This window comes from Fukomys damarensis, unplaced genomic scaffold (genome assembly GCF_012274545.1).
Source record: "Fukomys damarensis isolate Sample0158 unplaced genomic scaffold, DMR_v1.0_HiC HiC_scaffold_38, whole genome shotgun sequence".
In the NCBI taxonomy this organism is placed as follows: domain Eukaryota; kingdom Metazoa; phylum Chordata; class Mammalia; order Rodentia; family Bathyergidae; genus Fukomys; species Fukomys damarensis.
Genome location: NW_022900950.1, coordinates 4,979,440 through 4,990,968, shown reverse-complemented (window position 1 = coordinate 4,990,968; position 11,529 = coordinate 4,979,440). Strand labels below are relative to the sequence as shown.

Below are 11,529 nucleotides of genomic sequence, written 5' to 3'. Positions count from 1 at the left end.
TCTTTATTCCTGAAAAGAGATTAAGTCATCCTTAGTTCCTTATTTGACCACCATCTCCCTGAGTATCTGAGATTATTTAATATTTATATTTTTAAGTCATTAATTTATAGTATGCTTTATACTCTTTAATGGAGTCTTTATTTATCAATTATATTGTATTTTCCAACAGTTACAGTTATCTTTATAGCTTTAGCTACATTTATATGGCAAGTGTCAAAGATCTTCATTGTTTACCATGTTCTTTTTCCTTCCCCACTTTGCTTTTGTTTGTTTGTTTTGGTACCAGGGATTGAACTTGGACCTTGTGTTTATAGGCAGGCAGTGGAACCACTGAGCTAAATCCTGGGCCCTTTCCTTCATCATTTTGTGGTCTTCATTTGGAGTTATTTTTGATTGCTTAAAACAACCTGTCCTATAATTTTCAGTTGAGTTACATTAAAGATTATGAACTCTGAGTATTTCTATTGTTTTTGTTTGTTTGCACTTTTGCTTTTTGAGGGATAAATGATACGTTTTATGGTTGTAAACATTAGAATATATGGTCACACTGCTTCTATAATATCCTGATTTTTTATGTCAAAAATATGCAATACTATAAATTGTATTGTATTTTAAATTGATTTTGGGTAACAGTTATACTAGGAAATTACAGAATGAACTTAGTCTATCTCTTGTCTGGAAAATCAAGAGAAGTGGCAAAATATATATATTATAAAACAATTTGAATGCTTAAATCTGGAGTATTAAGTGAAAATTATTTGAAAATTTAAAACTGTTTTTATATATTGAATATAATTTCTAACTCCAAATACAATACAGCCATCAAGTTATGGGAAATTTTTTAATGAAAATTCAATCTCAATGTTTTTCATTACCAGCCCTGTTTTCAATTATTGATCTTTGAATATGATTCAGAAAGATAATATTAAACATATTCAAGTCACTAAGTAAAAAGCAAAGTACTTTTTTTTTTTTGGTACTGGGGATTGAACTCGGGTCCTTGCGGTTGCAAGGCAGGCCACCGAACCACTGAGCTAAATCCCCGGCCCTGCAAAGTACTTTTTTTTTTTTGGTACTGGGGATTGAACTCGGGTCCTTGCGGTTGCAAGGCAGGCCACCGAACCACTGAGCTAAATCCCCGGCCCTGCAAAGTACTTTTTATTCATGTGAATTTTTTTATGAACATGCATAATAGGGCCCTGGATTTAGTTCAGTGGTTCCGCTGCCTGCCTCACAAGCACAAGGACCCCAGTTCGATCCCCGGTACCAAAAAAAAAGTACATAATAAATTCAATACATATCAGTGTCTGAGTCATGATAAAGTCATGTATCTCAAAGTTATGATTCAAACATTACACCATCAGACTGAAAATAACGGTGGTTTCCAAATTTTAAAAATGAAGTCATTTTTTTGTATTTTTAATATATTCTTTATTTTCCAGGATTGGGGATCAAAGTCGGGACCTTGCCCTTGTAAGGCAGGCAGCGGCACCACTAAGCTAAATCCCCAGTCCTATTTTTAATACATTCTTGTTTTTGTTGTTTGTTTGTTCTGGTATCGAGGATCGAACTCGTGTCCTTGCTTTTGAGAGGTAGGTAGCAGAATCACTGAGCTAGATCCCCATCCCTTTAATACATTCTTATATTTAAACATTCTGCTATTTTACATTTTATATGTACCCATACATGGTGCTTCTAATGTTAGTGCATAATGCAGTGATCCTAAGATTTTTCTGCCTGGTGTGGTGGCTCATATCTATAATCCCAGCATTCTAGGAGGTTGAGGCAGGATGTACAACAATTCTGAGCTTAGCCTGTGCGACTTTGAGATTCTGACTCAAAATAAAAAGTGGAATGAGGATGTTGCTCAATGTGAAGGTTCTGCGTTCAATACCCGGTGCTGACACAAAACATTTTCTACCTCTTTTTTCACAAAATACTTTATTTCAAATGAGAAACTATGGTCTTATTTTATATTTTAAGAATAATTAGTGGTAATAGCTCCAATTCTATTAATTACATCTATGATTCTTTTAAGCAGAACAGACCAAAGACATTAGAAATAGCTCATTTTTTTACGTTTCCATTAAGACAACATTTTAGTTTTGAAAACCTAAAAATACAGGTTTTAAATCTGTCATTTAGCAGAAAAAAAGGGAAAGATATTCACTCAAAGCTATCTTGACAATTTCTGTGGTCTGTAACAATGCAGTGCCATCTATTGGATAACATCATTTCCAAATTGTACTCAGAATAGCTCTTACATTTTACTAAAATCACAATATACCGAAAAGGCTTTTAATGTTTAAATCTATTAGGTTTTTTCATATACATACAAAAAATATCTTATTTGGTACTGTTTGGTGACCTCAGGATATCACTGAATTATCTTCAAAGAATAGTTAAAAGAAATCATCATTTACATACAGTGTTTAAGAAATCACAAAAGCAAATTTGGTAAATTCATGTATTTCAATAAATAATTTTCAGACTACAAATATAGAATAATATTGAATCTGCATCAACAAAGATATAATCTTGAAAATATATATTTTATTATTGCGGTTAGCAAGTATATATAAAATTTTGCAGGAGAAGGTCATGCAGTAATTTGGTACATAAATATGCATTTCTTTTTCTGGTAAGAAAAAAGGAGACATAAAAGAAGGAAAAGAGCCTAAGACAGAGACAACAAATCAAAGAGAGAAAGGGAAATACAAATTCTGAAATTTGGATTCAGGCTATTCAAAAGCTTTCTATGAGAATGTTACCTTTCTTGCAAAGTCCAGTATGGATTGAAAATAAAGTATTCTGTTTTATGATTGTAATAGTTGCTGGGAAGGATAACAGTTGTGGCAGTTTAGTCTTTGATCAAATCGGAACTGTTTTTTTTTTTGGTTAACAACATTGGTGTTGCTATTTTATTGAAATTTGGAGATTAGTAACATGTTCAAAGAAAAACTGCTGCTGAAGAAGAATGCCCACTCTACTTAGTTGTCTACATCTGTGAACAATTTGGAGTCTTGCTTTAAAGGACTTAATTTACTGCTAGAATATAGACTTGGAATCACTGACAGAGATTATACTTACGGCACTTTACAATGAGAGTCCTCTAATCTAAGTTCTCTATTTTGAGAAGCGGAAAGTACTGCTATTTTCATGTGCTAGGGCTGGAGCTCAGGAGAGGAACAGAGTTGAGGAGAGGGAGACTAGGTAAGTATGGGGTCCCAAATATATGTAACTTGGGCTGCTAAAATATTTTATTTTTATTGCACAAATGTCATTTTTATGAAGACGTTGAAACACAAGTTTAAAAATCTAGAGAAACGAAATTCTTCCCATTTTGAACAGACTGTGATTTGAAGGTCAGAATAGAATAAATTATATGCTTCCAAGTATGTATTTCATCAAGTTCTCTTATTTCTTACTCTTTATAATTTGAATGTGGGTTAAATATATTCACTCTCTATGGATATATACATGAACCTGACTTCAAGGGGCATTGAATCAGAATAAACAGTGTTGGAGATTTAGAAGCACATTTATAAAGAAAATTTCCAGTTTATCTCATATTAATAACTATGTAATATATATATTAAGTCTTAATTGACTCCTTTAATATATAAATATACATATAAGTTGACCTTCAATTCTGTTAGGCCAGAGAAATTTATTACTATACCAGTTTCTAGCTAAGAAAGGCATGTTTTATTTTTCCATGTCTATAAAATCTCATCATATATATGTATATGCATATATGCGTATAAACAGTTTTTTATAAAATAATTTTTGCAGTCTATTATTTTGTCCAAAGGCAAAGATAATATATAAGAACAGAAAAAGATAAGACATCCACCGGAGTAAATGGAGTTCCAATGTGACTAAAAGCTGACATCTCAGCAGAATCTTAGTAGACCAAAAGAGAATCAATCAGATAATACAAGTGAATATGTGAAGTGCTGAAAGAAAAAATATATATAAAAACAAGAATCCTGTTCCTAAGGAAATTATCACTTAAATTGAAGGAGAGATAAAGACTTTGCCAGAAAAACAAATTGAAGGAATTCATTAATTCTGGTCCTATCTTATAAGAAATGTTTCAGAGGCTTCAACCTGAAAGAAAAAAAAAAAAAAAACTTCTAATACATTATACAAAAATATATGGTCATATAAAAATTATTGAGAAAAATACAGACCTTTGGAAAATAAACAAATATCCAATATATTTGTGGGAAATAAATGATTTGCATTCCAAATAGGGAGAATAAAAAACAAAATGAATAAAACTAATGTAAAACTGAAAATATTTTAATGCACTGGCAATTTAAAAGATGCAAATTTAACTATAAAGTATGGGGATGGAGTTGGAATGTACAGTTATTTTTCTTTTTACCATGATAATTGTTAGTATTTATTTATAATAATTTTATCTAACTATGTTTTTAATAAGCTACATAGTAACCACAAAGCAAAAATGCATCATAGATGTGCTTAAATTAAAAAGCAAGGAAACAAAAAAAGAAAGAGTTTAAAGGAGTAAACAGGAATGAAGACTCTACACAATAATTAAAAATCAAGAAAACAAGTTCCAGGGCCGGGGATTTAGCTCAGCGATTCGGTGGCCTGCTTTGCAAGTGCAAGGAATTGAGTTTAATCCCCGGTACCATTAAAAAAAAGAGAAAGAAAAAGAAAAACAAGTTCTTATCCACCAATAATTACTTTTAATGGAAATGGATTAAATTTTCTATGATAACACGTAGATTGACAGAATGGATAATAAAACAAAAAGCATCTGTATGCTGCTTAAAAGAGACCTACTTATCCAGTAAAGATAGATATACATAGTCTGCAAGTGAACAGATGGAAAAAGATATTTTATGCAAATTAAAACAAAAAGTGTCCAGAAGTATCTATACCTTTATCAGATTTATTAAATTCAAGCCAGTATTGCATCGTGTTGCAATCCCAGCAATCTGGAGGTTGACACAGGATGACTGAGAGTTCAAGGCCACCCTGGCCATGCTGAGCTCAGGGTTGCTCTAACTACCTTATGAGTCCTTGTCCAAAAAAGCCAAAATAATTATAAAAAACAATGTAAGTTACAATTTAAAGAGTCAAAAGGCCATTACACAACCATAACGCAGTTAATACTGTCACAGGGTAAAATAATTTTAAACATGCATTCATCTATCGTTGGAGCACTTATGTTTTAAAACAAGTGGTTTTTTTCTTGGGTTTTGTTTTGCTTTGTTTTTTTTTAGTTTACCATGAATGGAAGACATGGAAAGTTTATTTTAAAAATGGGACACATTATCAGAATAACAAAAATAAGAGGATGGGAAAATTAGTTCTTCTGTATCTGTGCCAGAAGATACCTCCATCTTCCTCCATGACCACAAGGTATTTGGAGCCCATAACAACGAAAGAAGCTCTTCCCCAAGGTCACGGCCTGTGGGGCTGGCCTGCCTCATCAGCCATGTTCAGAATATAATTAGCCATGCCATCTTCTGTGGCTGCATCTGACACTACCCAAGACTCATTTGCTCCAGTCATCTGCAGGCGACAAATAGGGCAATTTCTGTATCGATCACTCCCTTTATCAATTCACTTCCGGCAGAAGCTGTGAGCACAGGGCAGGATGAGGTCAGTTCGTCCATCCATGCAAATCCAACACTCCTCCTCATCGGTCAGCTGCTTCACCCTTCCCATCCGAAGACTAGTCTGACAAGATGTGACAGAGGATGAGTTTTCATCAGGTTCTTCAGAGGTGGAGCACTGAGCCAATACTCCTGCTGCTTGACTTGTGATATCTTTATAAAGCTGAATGAACTGGTACAAATTCATGATCCGTGATGCTTCTACAATGCCACTGCTTTTGTTAATCTTGGTACAGAACCACTTTCCAAAAGGCAGAGGAATCAGAACCAGGTTGTACCTCAAACAGAAGATGCTTTTCCTGGCCAGGAGCCACTTTAGCAGTTACATCATTGAGTTCAGCTACTCGACCAAGAAATTCTTCATAAGTTAAGGAGCTACTTTATCAAACCAATGTGACGTGTTTTGCTACTTTTTCTTTTTTGTTAATAACCATCTGTGTCTGATCTGAAATTTGCTGTCCCATGATGAAATGATGTCTTTTATAATCCAGAAAAAGTGTTACCTCATATATTTCCACAAGTTCAAGACATCGTGTCCCAGTGGCAACAATGATCTAAAACAAGTGTTAATAGACATTAAAGGAGAGATAGATTCAAAACAGTAATAGTAAAAGGTGTTTTTTTTTTTTGTATTTTTTTCTTTCATTGAATGTATTGGTACATTTTACCTATATGGTATAGTTACATTCATTATTGGGATCTTGTACCTTTACATGACAGATGATCTTGGTTCTCATTTTTTCTCCTTGTCCCTGCCCTCCCTTCACCCACTCCTCCCCTCCCCATTTAAAAACATTTTATTTCCTTTTTTTAATTTTCTCATATTTTTCCCTTATTACCTTTCCCCTACCATTCCCACTTTCCCTACACCTTTAGCCATTTTCTTCACATTTCACATTGTCGGTTATCTCATTAGGAGCTTATGTACTATTACAGTTTATTCACACCAGAGAAACTATTTGGTATTTATACATGTGTGACTTATTTATTGCACTTAGGAGTATATCCTCAATATGCATCCACTTTCCTATGAATGAGTCTAATTTCTCATTCTTTATGGCCGAGTAGTATTCCATTTTATAGAAAAACCACATCTTTTTTATCCAATATCCAACTGATGGGCAAATGGGCTATTTCCAAGTTTTAACTATTACAAACTGTTCCACTATAAACATGGGTGGGCATATATCATTCTAGTATGATTCTTTCAATTCTTTTGGAAAGATACCCAGCAGAGGGATGGCTGGGTCAAAAGGAACTTGCATCCACACTGGAGGAAGGATGGCCTCTTTAATAAATGGTGTTGGAAAAACTGGATCTCAGCTTGCCAAAGATTAAAACTAGACCCTTATCTTTCACCATGCACTAAATTAAAATCCAAATGGATTAAAGATCTAAATATTAAAACAGAAACATTAAGCCTGCTGGAAGATAAGTTAGGCAGAACTCTTGAAGACATTGGCATAGGAAAAGACTTTATGAATGAATCCTCAGTAGCACGGGAACTAGCACAAAGAATCAACAACTGGTATCTCATCTTATTAAAAAGCTTCTGCACTGCAAAAGTAACCATCAACAGAACTGAAAGACAACCTACAGTGTGGGAAAAAAAATTTTACCAGCTGCTCCTCAGACAAAGGACTATTATCTAGAATATATAAAGAACTCAAAACAATCAGACCTCCCAGATTTAAAGACCCAATCCAACAACGATCCCCCCCAATTATAAAGACCTGATTCAAAAATGAGCATCTGAAATGAACATTCATTTCTCAAACAAAGAAGTAAAAGCAGCAAGTAAATACATGAAAAAATGTTCCACATCACTGGCCATTTGAGAGATGCAGATGAAAACAACACTGAGATTCCACCTCACCCCACAAAGAATGGCTGCTATCAAGAAATCAACCAATAACAAATGTTGGCAGGGTTGTGGGGAGAAAGGAACCCTTCTCCATTGTTGGGGGAGTGCAGACTGGTGCAACCACTATGGTAATCCATATAGTAAAAGATTTTAACAAGCTAATTTCATCACTGGACAGATCATCCAGACAGAAAATCAATGAAAAACATTGTATTTAAGTTTCAAATGAACTTAAAACAACATATTTGCAAATATTCCATCCAGCAGCTGCAAAACATACATTTTTCTCCACTGTTTCTACTCACCAGAGTAGATCATGCAAAAAGACACAAAGCTAGTCTTAACAATTTTTTAAAAATCAAAATTACATGAAATATCTTTTCAAAATCTAATGAATGAAATAAAACTAGAAATTATCTACAGGAAGAATTCTGGAAACTGACTAAATGAAAATTAAACAACATGTTATTAAACATCTGATTAAGTCACTGGAAAAATTAAAAAAAAATTCTTGAGACAAATGAAAATGGTAAAGCAATATATTAAATTTATAGGATAGAGCAAAAACATTTTAAGAGGGAAGTTCGAAACAATAGACACTAACTTCAAAAACATAGAAAAATATCTTGATAACATAGAAAAACATAGAAAAATATCTAACGATGTTTCTCAGGGAATCAGAGAATAACAAAAACAAACTAACCTCAAAATTAGCATAAGGAAAAATAACAAAGACCAAAGCAGAAATGAAAGAGGTTAAAAAATATCAAATGTAGATGAAACAAAAAGTTTTCTTTTAAAAAATAAAATAGGCAAAATTTTGATTAGACTAAAAGAATTGAATAAAATTAGTGGTGAAAAATGTATATATTGCAACTGATACTATAAAAATACAAAGAAGCATTTGATATTATTAAGAACCACTATAAGTAACAAGTTCTAAAATCTAGAGAAAATGGATAAAATCCATACACATAGAAAGTTTTAAGTCGTTTTATGAGACAAGCATCACTATCACTCTAGGACCAAATGAGAACACCACAGCTCAAAAAAAAAAAAAAAAAAACTACCTGCTATTAACTCTGGTTAACACAGATGCAAAAATCCTCAACAAAATATTAGCAACTCAGAGTAGCAGCACAATAAAAAGATTATTCACCAAGATAGTGTGCAATTCATCTCAGGAATATGAACAAAGATTACATTTGTGAAACAAAAACATGTGATAAATCATTAACAAAATCAAGCACAAAAATCACATGCACAGGCAATAAAAGCAAAAACAGATAAATGGAGTTATGTGAAACTAAAAAGCTTTTGCACGTCAAAGGAAGAATGATGAGACAAAATTCAGAGTGGAAGAAAATATTTGCAAAGTACACATCTGACGAGAGGATATCCATAACACATTAGAAATTCAAATGACCTAGTAGCAAAAAAATTACAATTTAAAAGAGGCTGACAATGAAATATTACTTCTCAAAAAACATACACAAATGGCCAAATAAACATTAAAAATGCTCATTACTATTAATTCAATGTGAATTAAAACCTCAATGACCTTACTTAGAATAGCTATTATCAAAAACACAAAAATTAACAAATGCAGGCAAGGGTGTAGAAAAAGAACTCAGAAACGATAGGTGAAAATATAAATTTGTACACATATTATATGAAACACAAGTGTTCCTGAGAACACTAAAACTAGATCCTGCAATCCCTCCATTAGGCCAGGCATAGAAAGACAGATATCACTCATATGTGGATGGAATATTAAAATGTTCATATCACAGAATTTGAGATTGGAATGGTTGTCACTAGAGACTGTAGAAGCAAGGACAGAAGAATGGGGTGGTCCACAGGTACAATACTGCTGCTGAAGAGAAATCATCTCTTGGGCCAGGGATTTAGCTCAGTGGTTCGGTGGCCTGCCTTGCAAGCGCAAGGACCCGAATTCAATCCCCGGTACCAAAAAAAAAGAGAAATCATCTCTGATAGTCTATGACACAGTACTATAATTAAGGAAAGTACATATTTCTAAAGTGCTAGAAGATTTTGAATATATTTACTGTAATATTATAAAGGTACAAGGTGATAGATTTATTAATTATCCTGAGTTGATCATTACCCAGTGAATACAGGAATCCAAACATCACATTGTACATCATAAACATGTACAAATATTATGTGTGAATACAAATAAATAAATGAGATTTATTGCAGAAAAGATAAGTCAATCATTTCCACTGGCAAGCACACGATCACACAAACACAAAGTTAAAACTTGATGCATAGTTTTTAAAAACTTTAAAATGCATAGCAATAAATGCAATATATGTATACTGAACATTATAAAATATTTGCATGAAAAATAAAGAAAACCTAAATGTATTTTTAAATTCACATTCATTGATTTTATTGCTACTGTTAAGATAATTATTCTGTAAATTAATTTATGAATCAACACAATTCCATTTAATTTGGCATCAATACTTTGGTAGAAAAGTTGACTCTAAATTTTAGTAGACATGAAAAAGACAACATAGTTGGAACAACTTGAAAAAAAATTAAAAAATTTGAGAACTCATGTGACCTGCTTTTACAAAGTTTTTAAAAACTGTAGTAATGAAGACATTCTGTTTATCCTGTGGAGTCCCTGGATTAAATTTTGTCAGTCAAATTTATTTCACGTGTACACAGTGGGAAAGTTTTGGAGATGGGGAGCAGAATCTTTCATATTAAATTTGTGTCCACCTACCAAGGCAAACTGCAGGGGAGTTTGGGTGCTTTACAGTTCAGGAATGTGCACACACACAAAAACATAATACAATCAACCAATCAATCAGTCAAACACAAAAACTCTAGCTGTCATTTTTTAAGGCTCTTAACATGTGTGATGAGCTGCAGGGCTGGGCTAAGGAATAAGACGCCACAAATCCTGCCCTTCATTCTGTTGTTTTCTTTCTTAAAAGACAATTTTCTCTACGGTCCTTCAAAGTAATCCAGTAAACATTCCAATGATTTTCTTGTTTTCTCCCCACAATTGTTACAAATTTGTCTCCTTTAAGGAATGCTCAGTGTAGGTCTCTGTCACTGAGATCTACAACGGATGAAACCTTTTGCATATTCATGTCAAATCAGAGTACTTATTAGTATAATGGGGTCAGTCTGAGGAGGACACAGATTGGCAAAGAGGTGCTCACAGCAGGGGCAGGTCTGGTAATATTCATAACAACTGCGCATCTGTCTTTAAATGCGTATCACAGTACTCTTTGGAACCACCTCTGAGTCCTCATTAATGTTCAACAAAGTGGAGAATCATTTATGGCCTGACCAAATATAAATTTGTAAAAATACAATACCACACCCATACAATATGTAATTTAACAACTTGTTACTAATTTTAGTGGAATTCTCTCATTTCTCATTAATGGGGCCATGGGACCTTCATCCTTCTCCTCCGTGACAGTCAGGTTTTTCCAGTTTTCTTTCTGTGCATTTTGGACATGGTGTGCAGGCTGTGTCATCCTGCTTCAAGTCAGGGAGCAAGGTGGAAGCTTTAGGGAGCTAGCTATCCTGCCCAAGCTGTGTTTCTGGGCAGATGAGCTTTCCTGGAGGGAGACCTGTCTATAACCGGCCTCCGGAAAAAGAGCTTTGTATTTCATTTCTTTGACAATGGGTAATAGAGCATATGAAGCTTTGCATGCTGTATTTGTAGCAACTTTTAACCACACCTGACTCCTTTCCCTCTGCCTCACGTGTAGGAAAGCCAATAACAAATCCTAGGCGTTCCTCCTTTAGCAGCAGTGGCAATGGGAAACCACAAGACTTCCTGCTATGAAGAACCTGCGCTCCAACCCTGCACTCCAGTTTCCATAAACTCAAAGGTCAATTCACTTGCCAACCTCATCTCCTAGCTCTCTCAACCCACTTTGAATCCTGAATGGGTATCAGGTGCCCTTCTCAGAGTCCTTCATTATGAGAGAAAATAGATGTGTTCACACCCTC

The 11,529-nt window shown here is 33.9% G+C and overlaps 1 pseudogene; it reads right to left on the bottom strand.

Moving 5' to 3' along the window:
* Positions 1-5,442: 5,442 nt before the first annotated feature.
* LOC104858600 lies at positions 5,443-6,121 on the bottom strand (annotated as a pseudogene).
* Positions 6,122-11,529: the final 5,408 nt, after the last annotated feature.